This window comes from Ranitomeya imitator, chromosome 5 (assembly GCF_032444005.1).
Source record: "Ranitomeya imitator isolate aRanImi1 chromosome 5, aRanImi1.pri, whole genome shotgun sequence".
NCBI classification, from domain to species: Eukaryota; Metazoa; Chordata; class Amphibia; order Anura; family Dendrobatidae; genus Ranitomeya; species Ranitomeya imitator.
In genome coordinates this window covers 607796124-607810326 of record NC_091286.1, presented here as the reverse complement: position 1 = coordinate 607810326, position 14203 = coordinate 607796124, and the positions used below count along the sequence as shown (strand labels likewise).

The 14203-nt window shown below is 41.8% G+C and overlaps 1 protein-coding gene across 33 annotated transcripts in view; it reads left to right on the top strand.

Moving 5' to 3' along the window:
- The window catches only part of MYT1L (myelin transcription factor 1 like), a 770605-nt gene that overhangs the window by 533879 nt on the left and 222523 nt on the right, over nt 1-14203 (top strand). The gene's annotated exons all lie outside the window — the stretch shown is intronic.

Genomic DNA, 14203 nt, shown 5'->3' with positions numbered 1-14203 from the left:
TTTTTTTCTCGCTACACTGTTTAGCAATCAGGTTAATGCTTTTTTTAATTGATAGATCGGGCAATTCTGAGCGCGGCAATACCAAATATGCGTAGATTTGATATTTTTTTATTGATTTATTTTGATTGGGGCGAAAGGGGGGTGATTTAAACTTTTATATTTTTTTTATTTTTTTCACATTTTTTTTAACTTTTTTTTTTACTTTTGCCATGCTCCAATAGCCTCCATGGGAGGCTAGAAGCAGGCACAGCACGATCGCCTCTGCTACATAGCAGCGATCTGCTGTTCGCTGCTATGTAGCAGAAAATCAGGTGTGCTGTGAGCGCCGTCCACAGGGTGGCGCTCACAGCTACTGACGATCAGTAACCATAGAGGTCTCAAGGACCTCTATGGTTACAATTCTGAAGCATTGGCGACCCCCAATCATGTGAGGGGGGTCGGCGATGACGTCATTTTCGGCCGCCCGGCCGGAAGCGGTAGTTAAATGCCGCTGTCTGCGTTTGACAGCGGCATTTAACTACTTAATAGGCGCGGGCAGATCGCGATTCTGCTCGCGCCTATTACGGGCACATGTCAGCTGTTCAAAACAGCTGACATGTCCCGGCTTTGATGCGGGCTCACTGCGGAGCCCTGCATCAAAGCAGGGGATCTGACCTCGGACGTACTATCCCGTCCGAGGTCAGAAAGGGGTTAAGCACAGGTTGGCATCCTTGTTACAGATTCTGCATCTGGCCCTATCACTGCCCGTTATGTATTTATATATTACCTTTCATTTGCAAAAATAATAAACACAATTTGCTAAAAAAAAAAAGTAAGGTGTTGTCTTTATTGAAAAAAGAGGTTGTCAATTATATCACATCCGTTCTTCCTCTGCAGGCACATGCTTTAGATGAGAAGTTTACATTCTATACATTTTCACAGTTGATCTTGAAGGCTTACTTGGAAGCCCAAGATTGTCCATTTCTAACTTCGGGGCAGATCACTAAATTTGGAGAATGCTAGAACTGTGTAATATAAAAATGAAGTGGATGTCTACAGTAGAACTTTAGCTCCTGGAAAAAATCGTAAAAAAATAAAATCTACTTTTGGATGTAACTTCAAGTATCAGGTACAGTATATGTATACTAATGCCAGAAACTTCATCAACAAGAAAAGGATGGGATTAGAATTAGTAATGTTTGGAGAAAATGAAGATATGGTGGAGATATTGGAGACATGGTTGAATGAGAACTATGACTGGGCTGAGAATTTACAGGGCTATAGTCTACTCAGGAATGACCATACAAATACGCGAGGGAGAGATCATGGCTTATATGTAAAATTGTCCCTAAACCTCATACAATGTAGTAATATGTGTGAGGCAAATGAAAATTTAGAGTCCCTGTGGGTGGAGATAAGAGGAGGTAGAAAAAAATAATTAAATTCTGAGGTATTGGGGTTTGTTATAAATCTCCAAATATAAAGGAAGAAGCAGAAAATATTTTCATAAAGCAAAACTTTCCAGATATAAATTGGGGAGCAGAAATCTGCAGGTCCAACAAAGAAAACTGCCAATAATATAATACCATTCACTTTCACGAGTGGTTGAGGACCCAACATGAAGGGGGGCACTGCTAGTCCTAATATTAACCAATGAGCCAGACAGAATATCATATGTTTAGATTGGGATTCCCATGGGCAACAGTGATCACAAAATAATATGTTTTCATGTATCCTCTAATAAGATGTTTTGTAGAGGGGCTACCAGGACACTAAACTTCAGGAAGGTAAATTTACAATAGCTAAGAGATGATCTTAGTGCCATAAACTGGAACAATGTCATTGAAAATAAAAGTACGCAAAGCAAATGGGAAGCATTTAAAGACATCATGAATAGGACCTGTACACAAAATACCCCATGGGAATAAACATGCTTGAAATAGCAGGAAGCTAGTATGGTTAAAGAGAGCTGAGAGGAGCACAAAAAGAAAACATTTAGAGAAATAAAGCAAGAGTATAGTAACGAGGCATTATATAGAGAAAATTATCATAGAGAAAGAAAGAAATTGTATAAAGAAACAAATCAGGGAAACAAAGATTGAGGCAGAGATGCTCATTGCCTAAAAAAAGTAAAAGTAATCCAAAAATCTTTTTCAACTACATAAACATTAAGAAATGAATTTGTATGGGATGACATACATAGAAATTAAAAAAATTATAGTGCTAGCCCCCTCAAAAATAATCTGGGAGAAATGGAGTAAGAGGATGAAGGAAAGGTGAATCAACTAAATGCCTTCTTCTTTACATTATTTGCACAAGAAAATCAAATAAGAGGTAATAAAATCAGGGATACCATAAATTCTCCTTTAAGTGTCACCTGTGTAGCACCGGCGTCTCTGCCCTCTGCCTCCATTCCTCAGCAGAGTCGTCGACTCACTCACCGCAGCGGTCCCACACTTACTCCCTTCTCTCCTGCTGCTGATGTCTGGGGTATGAGCACAGGGCAAAGATTCCCAGACACTGTGCTTAGGGCTCACGTGTTCCCTCCTTCTTAAAACAAATGCACGTGCACAGTCCTAAAGTGTCCCCAGCTAATGGCTGGGAGACAAGTACTATTTAAGGCACCTCTACTTGCATGGAGGTGCCTGTGCAACATTATAGTTTGTTTATAACACGCTTGTTAGTTCTCAGGCCCCATTGTTTGATCCCAGTATACCTGCACTGTTCATTATTCTTCAGCCCGCCAGCATGTGTATCAGCCATGCCAGTCTGCTTGCCTGTCTATCTGCCATGCATGCCTATCAGCCATGCCCGCCTGTCTGTCTGTATATCAGCCATTCCCATCTGCACCAGCCTGCCAGGATATCAGTTGTTCCCATTAGTACCCAACTGTCTGGGTGTCTGTCATGTCAGTCACTATAAGTCCATCATTCCTGGCCGCTCCTACTTCCTGTCCCGGGGGTCAGCTGTTATCTACCTTAGGTCAATCCTGGTGCAGCACCTGGTTCTGTCTCCCTCATCCCTCCATTCTGGTATCGCCAGCCACCGTACATCTGAGGTCTAGTCACCCCCCTCCAGGCTCTCATCAGATCACGACACAGTCCATTAAAACCTGCTTAACTCAGCAGGAAGTACGGTGCCACCTCAAAAACACTAAAGTAGACAAATCCCTGAGCCTAGATTGCATACACCCCCGAGTAATGATAGACAGACCATTATTTCTAACATTCGAAGGTTAAATATTAGCAGCTTTTATGAGATAAGTTCTAGGTTGGAGCAGGGTAAGGCAATGAATGTCCTCTATCTGGAAAAAAAATTGCAACTTTTTATAAAGTTGCAAATTATGACTTCGGAAAAATACGTGGAACTGGCTGAAATCATCCATATTGAAGAAGAAAAAAGAAAAGTAGCAAAGTTTAAAAAGGCACAAAAAATTAAAAAAGAAAACAGTGTTCTAGAAAAAGGTGAAAATGCTATGATAACTTTAGCCTAATTTTCCCTGTTTTCGGCTCAGACTTATTAATGGAAATACGAATTGATTGACACGCTTCCTTTAATTTTAATTTAATTTAATTGGGTATTTTAGTATGCGCTTCCTTTAACAAGAACTTAATGATAAAATATCCGTCAGTTCTATCTCTAAATTACTCTAAAATTATAAATTTCTCTAAAATAGAAAGTAAATTAATTTAAAGAAATTAAATTAAAGAAATGATGGAAATTTGCCAAAGTTAGTTTCATTAACAAAATGTTCTCTAATGAGTGATTTTTAAGGTTTATGTCACGAACTGCACAGCTCGGCCATCTCTGGATGTCCCAATGGTGGCCATCATCCCCATTCTCAATGATAATACATTTGTTATCTATTTTGTGGAGGATGGTCCAGTTTCATGTATGGCAAAACAATGGTAATTTTTTCTTCAATGGTCACTATTGTTTCAACAAATGTTTTCTAAGTCAATTGTACACATTAATATAGGAAACTTTGTAATATATCTTACCAGAGAAATATGCCTCAATTTCCACTTTTTAGCCATTTTTTCCCTCTCTAAACTTCCTGAACTAATCCATTCTAATGAAGACATCTTAATTCTGCCTTTGTCAAAGCAAGACAGACCCCTGCACAGTGAGTTGTCAGTTTATAGAGCATTTTGAAGTCTATAGAGAATGAAAGGAGGAGGAGTGAGGAGCACTCAGCACAGGAAGCAGACATTAGACGATCGTGCTGCAGCTTTCAGCAAAAATATTTCATTTCAGTGCTGGATTCACAGCCACACTGCTCTGTACTGTCGTATAATTTTCCCCATGCTGTTTTCACTGCTGATTCTGAGCCAGTGTGTTCCACAGAGTAAGAAAAGCAGCGAACTTCTCCATTTGTGTTATATGTATGTATGATGCCATTGGAGCTAGTCTCCATCCTCTAGTTTAGAGTCAACTTAACATAAGAGATAGAGGTGAAAACTGGTGAAAATGCGGGCTACAAGTGTTATTCCTCATGTCAATTATGTCTTTATCATTGTTGCCTTATCAATGCACAATTGTTGATGCATCTGTAAAAAAAATAGATATTTTTGTTACTAAGTATCTGTGATTGCTTTTGTAAGTGCTAGTTGAGTTTTTTCTTTGGCATTCAGACAAATCACATTCAGAATGCAATTAAGAAACAGTCAATTATGATCCATCAAGAGTATTTAGTCCGATGATCATTTTCTGGGGTTGTTCCTACGCTGCGGCAATCCTCATCCAAAGTTGACCTACATTCATACCTTCTTATCGTGCATGCTATTACAGTTACATCTTAGGCTTCTTTCACACCAGCGTCGGAATCTCCCCGTCGCAATACGTCGGGGAGAGATTCCGACGCTAGCGTTTGCTGCATTGCACAATGGAGGCAGCGGATGCATTTTTCCGGCGCATCTGCTGCCCCATTGTAAGGTGCGGGGAGGTGGGGGCGGATTCCGTCCGCGCATGCGCGGTCGGAAAAAGCGGTCCGTCGGGAGAAAAAAACGTTACATGTAGGGTTTTTTTCTCCCGACGGTCCGCCAAAGCACGACGCATCCGTCGCAAGACGGATGCGAAGTGTGCCAATCCGTCGCAAATGCGTCGTCAATAGAAGTCTATGGGGAAAAAACGCATCCTGCAACCACTTTTGCAGGATGCGTTTTTTCTGCAAAACGACGCATTGTGACGGATTTAAAAAAACGCTAGTGTGAAAGTAGTTAGTTAGGAAATGACAATATTGCATCAATAGACGCTACGTAGATTCTTCTATTCTGAGAGGTGTCAGCGGAGTGTACTGTGCAGGGTGCACGTCACTTCTGAGGTCAGCGGAGTGCATACAAAGTCATACCAGTCCAATAATGCCGGGATATAGCTCTACTCTGAGGAATAGTCTTCAGTGCCCTGTAAATGCAGCTAGACAAGGCATTCGTGTGAAATAAGAATCATTTATTGGTCCCTTATACTGATTTCTAGTCTAGTAGCAGCAGCCAAAGCGTTAAAATCATAAATATATAAGAAATATGCAAATAAGGGATTTCACATCCTTCATTAGAAAATTATTGAATTTTATCTGCTTGTTGTGCCGCACTGCTCCCGCTCTCTGTCTCTTTCTTTCCTTTTTTTTTTCATTTCATATACCTTTTCACCCACCAGTTTGATTGCCATGGCTGCAGCCGTGGGTGAATAATTGCCTGTCTTCACAGGAGCATGTTCTGGAGCTAAAGTCGAGTGCTTTCTTCCTGATGTATGCCTCATTTGGATTCAGCCGACAGCCTTGGGGCTGTATTATTCATGCCTTGACAGATAGCACTCACTAAAAGCATTGGAACAAGGCCAGGTACTGGCAGAGAGATAGTAAAGCATTGCAACTTGCAATCGAGAAGACTGGGTATTATACACAAAAAAAAATAGAGTGAGAAATCCTTCTATTTCCCTTCCGCAGGTCTCACCGTGATGGGATAGTCATTTGCATCAAAATAAAATATTCTAAAAATAAAATGCATTCTCTTCTTGGTCCGCGCTTGGAAATAGAACACAATTTTCCACATTTAATTGCAAAGCTGATTTTAATTAGTGTGGCACTGCATGTGAAAAATGAAGATTCACTTGGATGCGTGTAAGACATTGCAGTGTCTGCCGAATGCTCTAATTAATGTATGGCTCCTCTACAAGAGGGCGCACTGTGGGATATTCATAAAATATTCTGCGCACACCGTCAGCCTCTCTGTATCTCAGTTCACAGCAGCTCGGAAAGGAAGGCATTTTCATGCCATTTGCTTGTTCTCCTCGTCAATTCCTTATGTCTGAGCCTTTTTTTCTGCTATGTAACATTTTATAGATCTGTAATGGTGATAACTTCTTGCGATTACACGGGATTCATAATGTCGGCAGGGGTATGTTCGGCAAAAATTGAGTTAAATGTTTTTTGTGTAAAGAGGGGGGAAAAATAGTCAGCTCACCGTGTGTCTGGCACTGGATTGGGGAGGACATCCACGCTCGGAGCAGCCCTGGTCCTGGGCGTATCTGTGTTCTGCAGCATAGATAAGTAAAACTTAATATTTATTCCAAACTTGTTAAAATGAGGACATGTTGGCACACTAAAGAGATCCCAGGGGGGAGCTTGACTGATGCGTTTCGACTTAGAAAGTCTTAGGGTATGTACACACCGTGCGGATTTTGCTGCGGATCCTCAGCGGAATGGCCGCTGCGGATTCGCAGCAGTTTTCCATGAGTTTACTGTACCATGTAAACCGATGGAAAACAAATCCGCAGTCCACTTGCTGCGGAAAAAAACACACGGAAACGCTGCGTTGCATGTCAATTCTTTGGGCAGATTCCGCAGCTGCTTCTCAATTGGAATCCGCAGGTGGAATCCACACAAAAACCACGGAAAAACCTCGGTAAATCTGCGATAATTCCGCAGTAAATCTGCAGTGCGGATTTCCTGCGGATTTCCTAAAATCAGTGCGGAAAAATCTGCACACCTTTCCGCAGCGTGTGCACATACCCTTAGGGTATGTGCACACGTTGTGGATTTGGCTGCGGATCCACAGCGGTTTTCCATGCGGTGTACATTACCATGGAAACCTATGAAAAACCAAATCCGCTGTGCACATGCTGCGGAAAGTTCCACTCAGAAATGCAGCGGTTTATTTTCCGCAGTATGTCAATTCTTTGGGCGGAATCCACAGCGTTTTACCCCTATTCCATTATAGAAATCCGCAGGTGTAAAAACGCAGGCAAAATCCGCACAAAATCCGCAGAAAACCCGCAGGGAATCCACAGGTAACACACAGGTCACTTTACCTGCGGATTCTGCACAATCCGCATGGAAAAATCCGCAATGGAATCCGCAACGTGTGCACATACCCTTAGTCATGGTCCAATATGTTTTTTGGACTCGCATTTTTAAGATATCTCCTTCTTTACCTTCTCTTCCCTCTACATATCCCAGGATGTAAAGTGTGAGATTGTCAATTTCTTTTGCGGGTACGCTGAGTTTTACGTGCAGATTTTCCCCTAAGGCCGGCATCACGCTTAACGTATGAAAAATCTGGCCACTTTTCTCAGCTGAGAGTCGCAGAAATGTTCTCCGTATGGTCATCCATGTGTAATCCGTCTGCAATGCGATAATGCGATTTCCTCGCATCTATGTATCCGTATGACATCCGTATGGCTTTACATTTCTCACTGCTTTTCCCCAATGAATTTAATGGCTCAATTGGCTGAAATGAGGAAAATGTGTACGTATTTCTCGCAAGTCACCGGGATAGTCCGTGTGGTGTCTGATTTTTTCTCGCACCCATAGGCTTGCATTGGTGAGACTCGGCTGATATACGTGTAAAATCGCAGCATGCTGCAATTTTACTCGCACGTAGAATACGCCCAAGAAAAAATACGGTGAGCTTCTCCATAGATTAACACTAGTCCAAGTGCTATGCGATGTTTTCTCGCATAGCACTCATCCCTAATATACACTAGTGGTCTTATGTCCACGTTCACGCGTTCAGTATTTGGTGCATTTTTTACCTCAGTATTTGTAAGCCAAACCAGAAGTGGGCGATAAATACAGAATTGGTGAGGTGTTTCTATTATACTTTTCTTTTGATTGTTCCACTGGTTTTGGCTTACAAATACTGAGGTAAAATATTTTGCTCCCATAATGAGTTTCTTTTTTTCGTGAGTTTTTGAGGCTGTGTATTTTTACTGCATCAAAACACAGCATCTTAGGGTATGTGTCCACGTTCAGGATTGCATCAGGATTTGGTCAGGATTTTCCATCAGTTTTTGTAAGCCAAAACCAGGAGTGGATGATAAATACAGAAGTGGTGCATATGTTTCTATTATACTTTTCGGCTAATTGTTCCACTCCTGGTTTTGGCTTACAAATACTGATGAAAAATCCTGACCAAATCCTGATGCAATCCTGAACGTGGACACATACCTTTAGAGTCCAGGAAAGTGGATGAGATTTATAGAAATGGTATGAAATATAGTGAATTTTTCTTGCGGCTATGCTGAATTTTACATATTTTCCTCATAGACTTGTATTAAATGCAGAAAGTCCGCAGGTAAAAAATGTACAAAGGCAGTTTTAGTGAAATACATAAAAAATGCAAGTAATCTGCACATGAATACAATGATAAAGTTTTGTCAAAGCCAAATACCAGGAAGTATCAAAAACAAAGCAGCTTTATTTAAAATATGACATACCAACAAGAGACAAAAAAGCAGCATCTAAAATGCGATAAAAACTCAAGTAACCTAATTTACATAATGGATGAAGAAATGGGGCAGAAATTCTGAAACATCAAAAGCGCACCCAAAGCTCATCGTGGGAATATAGCCTAAGGTCACATTGGTCAGTATTTGGTCAGTATTTTACATCAGTATTTGTAAGCCAAAAACAGGAGTGGGTGCTAAATACAGAAGTGGTGAGGTGTTTCTACAATACTTTCACCCTGATTGTTCCTATCCTGATTTTGGCTTCCAAATACTGAGTAAAAATACTAATCAAATACTGAACGAGTGAATGTAGCCTTAGGTGGGGAAATGACGCAGGTAAAATCGCATACACATTTTTAGTGCATTTCTGCTGCCGAAATAAAGATGCATGTAATCCAATATCAATAAAATTTAATCAAAGCCAAGATTCAGGAATTATTAAAAAAAAAAACGGAATTTAATTTAAAAGATTACAAAAAAGGCACAAAAACAAAAGAATCAAAAACGTGACAAAAACAATTGGAAAAAAGACAAAAGCAACACAATTTACTTAATAGGTATAGAAATGCTGGAGATAATCTGCAACATCAAAAAACTGACCAAATACTCATCATGGGAAAGTAGTGAAACAGAAAGCCACACATACATAAGAATTATACAAACTCAATGTACAGGTCGTCTGCTGTTAAGTTTGAACCCAGGACATGAATGCTCCATGTCTGTGATGTACGATGGCACGACCAACCAGGACAAGAATGCTCCATGGATGAGGTCTACGATGGCTCCACTAACCAGGACAAGAATGCTCCCTGACTGTGGTGTACAGTGGCACCACTAACCAGGACAAGAACGCTCTTTGACTGTGGTGTACGACGGCACCACTAACCATGAGAAGAATGCTTCACGACTGTGGAGTATGATGGGGCCACCAAACAGGACAAGAATGCTCCATGGATGTGTTGTACGATGGCACCACCAACCAGAACAAAATGCTCCTTGGCTGTGGTGAACAATGACCCCACCAACTAGGACAAGAATGCTCCATGGATGCATTATTCATTGGCACCACTAACCAGAACAAGAATGCTCCATGGCAGTGGTGTACGATGGCACCACTAACCAAGACAAAAATGCTTCATTCTGTGGTGTACGATGGCGCCACTAACCAAGACAAAAATGCTTCATTCTGTGGTGTACGATGGCGCCACTAACCAGGACAAGAATGCTCCATGGCAGTGGTATACGATGGCACCACTAACCAGGACAAGAATGCTCCATAGCTGTGGTGTATGATGGTGCCACTAACCAGGACAAGAATGCTCCATGGCAGTGGTGTACGATGGCACCACTAACCAAGACAAAAATGCTTCACTCTGTGGTGTACGATGGTGCCACTAACCAGGACAATAATGCTCCATGGCTGTGGTGTACGATGGCGCCACTTTACCGCCATGCTGCCCATGTTGTATAACCAGTTTTGCTCTATAAATATATAGAAGAGGGCAGCAGCTTGTTTACATGTGAAATAATGTTCTCTTTAAGCATCAACCATGGAGGAAATATATCATAGGTTTCGTTCATTATTGATGAACCGTATTTTCAGACTAGTCTGACATTTTGATCTGCCCTTTCTAAGAAAATGGAATACCTGTTAATGTACAAGTAATGAGATGCCGGGTTGCTGATTATACATTTTGAGCGCCAGAGGTTTCACAAGATTGCACAGCAAGTTACGCATTAATTCTTGTTCTTCCTCATCCTGGACTTTCAATGTGGTGATTTAAGATGAGCGAATGTACCGCACATGGGTCTTTTGGTTCAACTACAGATTGCTACTTACAAATGCATCCATTTGCCAAAAATATTATGTTAGAACCATCTAGTCGCATAGAGGGCCAGAAACTAAGCAGAAGAAGAGATTGAACTGGCATTATACATTTTAAGGATGATGAATGGAAGAAGGAACAGTTGAATAGTGCCAAGATGGAATTTGCATTTTCTGCCTTTGGCTGATTCCTATTGCCCTCTGCAATGACTGCAGAGATAGCATTATGTTTATTTTTATTTTTTTTACAAAAGGATATTTTGATTTAGTTTAACTAGTACACATATGTGTGATTAAAGATAATCTATTAGCATGTTTTCGATAAGGTGATCAGAGAGCAGCTTGATGTAGGGACTGATACCCTGATTCCAGCTATGTGTCACTTACTAGACTGTGTTTCTGTTTCAATAAAATCAGTGTTTTATCAGCAGGAGATCATCACTAGATGACCACCTGGCATGTACCTGCTGGTCCAACCATGCCCCCGCCACTGATTAGCAGTTCTTTGTCAAAATACGGAAAGCTGCCAATCAGTGGAGTGGGCATGTTTATACATTGGTATAGGCGGAGTTATACTACATTCCGCTAGATCTGCGGCAGAGAAAACTGTGATTCTATTACAACTGCTGCGCCCAGTGAAATTAGTGAAATATTGCTGGTATCAGGGTCTCTGTCCTTATCTTATTCTGCTGTCAGATTACATAGCAAAATTCAATCTAATATGTCCAGGAAATGTCTCAGTTCTCATGCTGTGTAGCTTGCCACCCACTCCTTTTCAGTAGGGGGTTCCTCTTCATCAGCATTCTGACAGCACTAAAGGTGCTGGAATTGCCTTTCCTGCACTTCCTAGCATTCCTTATCCCTGCCAATGTCCAATTGAGTGCCCGAACTAAAAGCCTCTCTGTTATGATTGACAGTAAGGGGAGCCAGAGCAAAGAGAAGGCCCTAATTCCTATAATCTGTCTTGAGTCATCTCTGCTGATAGGGATGGATTACACTTGACAATAGGCAGCAGACAACTTGTTATATAGAAGGGGGACACTTTGGGTAAATGAAGTGCTTCCGATGGAGGTGACCTTCAGATGACCACTTTAAGCTTCCTATAGACAGTATAGCTGATATAATGAAGATGAAGTGACTGATGATACTGTAGCTGTATAGTAATGAAGCTGCAGGAACAACAGGACTACAAATAGTAGGTAAGGATAAGCACTACTCATAGGAAAGTTATTGGCAAATACATTTGATGCCAACACTAGGAAAGAAAATTCCAGCTCATTGGATACAATGAAAAATGTTATAATGGGTTGTGTAATCCCATCAGTCAATTTCCATATCCCTTTTGGGTTTTTGAGAATCACATTGTGGATCCATTGCTTATATTAGCCAAAAAAAATCTAGTGACAAAAAATAGTTTGTGACAAAAAACAGTTGTCATTTTGTCAGATCTGGCATGTCATTCTGTAAGGGCAGGTGCAGACGACCACGTATTGTCCCATCTTAGAGAATCGGGCCGATTATGATCAGAGTATGATCATAGTGGGCTCTGATTCTCTCAGATGAGGAGAAAATAGGGAAAAAAAAGTCTCCATCTTCTACAATCTGGCAGTATGTGGTAATTGGACTGCACTCAGATGTCATCTGAGCGCGATCGGATAGTTTCCATGGACTCGTTGGCCGAGTGCGATCCAAATACTGGATCCAATTCGGGCAGGCAGCAATCATTTCCTCGGACCGGCTCAGATCTGACAATAGAATAAGATTGGTCTGAGTGCGATCTGATATTTTGCGCATGTTCTAAAAATACGGTCATGTGCATGAGCCCTTATACTGCAGTGACCAATGCAGGAGAAATGTCCATCTGCCCAACGCTTTGAGAAGCGAAACCCACAGTGATCAGCTCCTCATTGGTCTAACTTCCCCAAGAGAAAACCCCTTCAAGCATCGGAGACTGTTTTATTCCAGAGCTCATAGCCTTAGAATAATTTAATTCTGATCCGCACAGCTTTATGTCAGTGGTAAATCTGAGTAAAATATTATACTGTATCCAGCTGAATTCTAAGATATGTGCTCAGGGCCCAGACTGCTGATGCCGGCGGGAGGTCCATCAAGCATCTGCACCGGGTCTGATGAATAATATGGCGGTTTCCAGCTTCAGCCCTATGCGTGCTTCCCTACTCTCCAATGCGAAGCATACACAGTTTCCCTGCTTCTCTGACTGCATGCATAAATGCCCTTGGTGACTCGCTAGGTTAATGCATCAGCCGAAAAATGCATACTTCCATTTAGTGATTGAAGCCTTAATTATCCACCAATCTGCTTTCCCATCAGTCCTATTTCCTGTCGTTACTTGCCTATCCGTTATTGTTAATGTATGTGAACACCTCCCTTCTATAAAATGAATGCCGTCTCGCTAAAAGCAGGTAAACTGCGGCTGCCTTTATATCAAATTAACCTGAAATTGTTTCAGCTTTTATGGATTTCGCTAATATTTTATGGTAGTGGCATTAAAGCCTGTAAACAGCTCCGGACAAATAGTGCTGATAGATGTTAGGTGAGGACGGCCATTCCGGAGCCAGGATCTGTCAATGTTCCACACACATTGGCGCTATCCCGTGGTCCGGACCTTGGACCGACTTTGTATCATCTATTGATCTCTTGTTATAGAGCTGGAGGCAGGTAACACAGGTCCCACCATTAGCTATGGATGAAAATCAGCTCAGCTCCACCCTCCCCGCACAGGAACTCCTGCACATGTCACTGAGCATGCCCACAATACTCTCCTGTAGACATCAATAGAAGTTTAGGTGTTTGCTATAACATATCCCTTACCAGTGGAATATAAGCAATATTAAGAATGCTACAATTAAAAGTGACAGTAAAAGCCAATGTGCAGTGATATCAATTTTAAAGGGGTATTCAGGTAATAACATGCTAATCTGGGGGGATAAGAAACAGCAGGCGCTCCATGGGTGACACCATGGGCAAGGGTGAAAATTGGTGAGGGTGAGTTGGAGGGTTGGTCGCTGATCAGGTTGTGCACTGACAACTATGTGAAGGGTAATGTATAATCCAATCATGGCCGTATTCCCAGCAGATGGACAGAGGACATAGCAAGTAAAGGAGAGAGGAGTGCGGGGGATCCCAGATGCTGCCACTGGCAATGGATAATCCAGGCAGTAAGTATAAGAAACATTCAATTTATTGCAACTCTTTTCGGAATAGAACCTACTCCTTCCTCAGGCCTAAGGAAGGAGTAATCTCTCTACTTCAAAACATGTTGCAATAAATTGGAAGTTTTTTATACTTACCGCCTGGATTATCCATTGTCAGTGCCCGGGATCCTCCGCACTCCTCTCTCCTACTAATCTATCCGTAATAGAGGTCAGTGGTGGTCCGACACTGGGCATCCCCACCGATGCTCGCTCAGCTACCAGGAAACTACACTGTATAGATACAAAACACCACAGCTCAGTACCTTGTGTAGTGACTTTTTTTGGATACTGCAGCTCGGCCACTGTTCAGTGTAATGGGAGCTAAGCCGCAGTACATGAGACCAGCCACTACGTGGCGTATGGAGCTGTGCTGGTCCAACCACATACACTGTGTTCTTCCAGTGGTTGCAGGACCTGGTAACACCTCATTGGTGGGGTGTCGGGTGTGGATCAACTA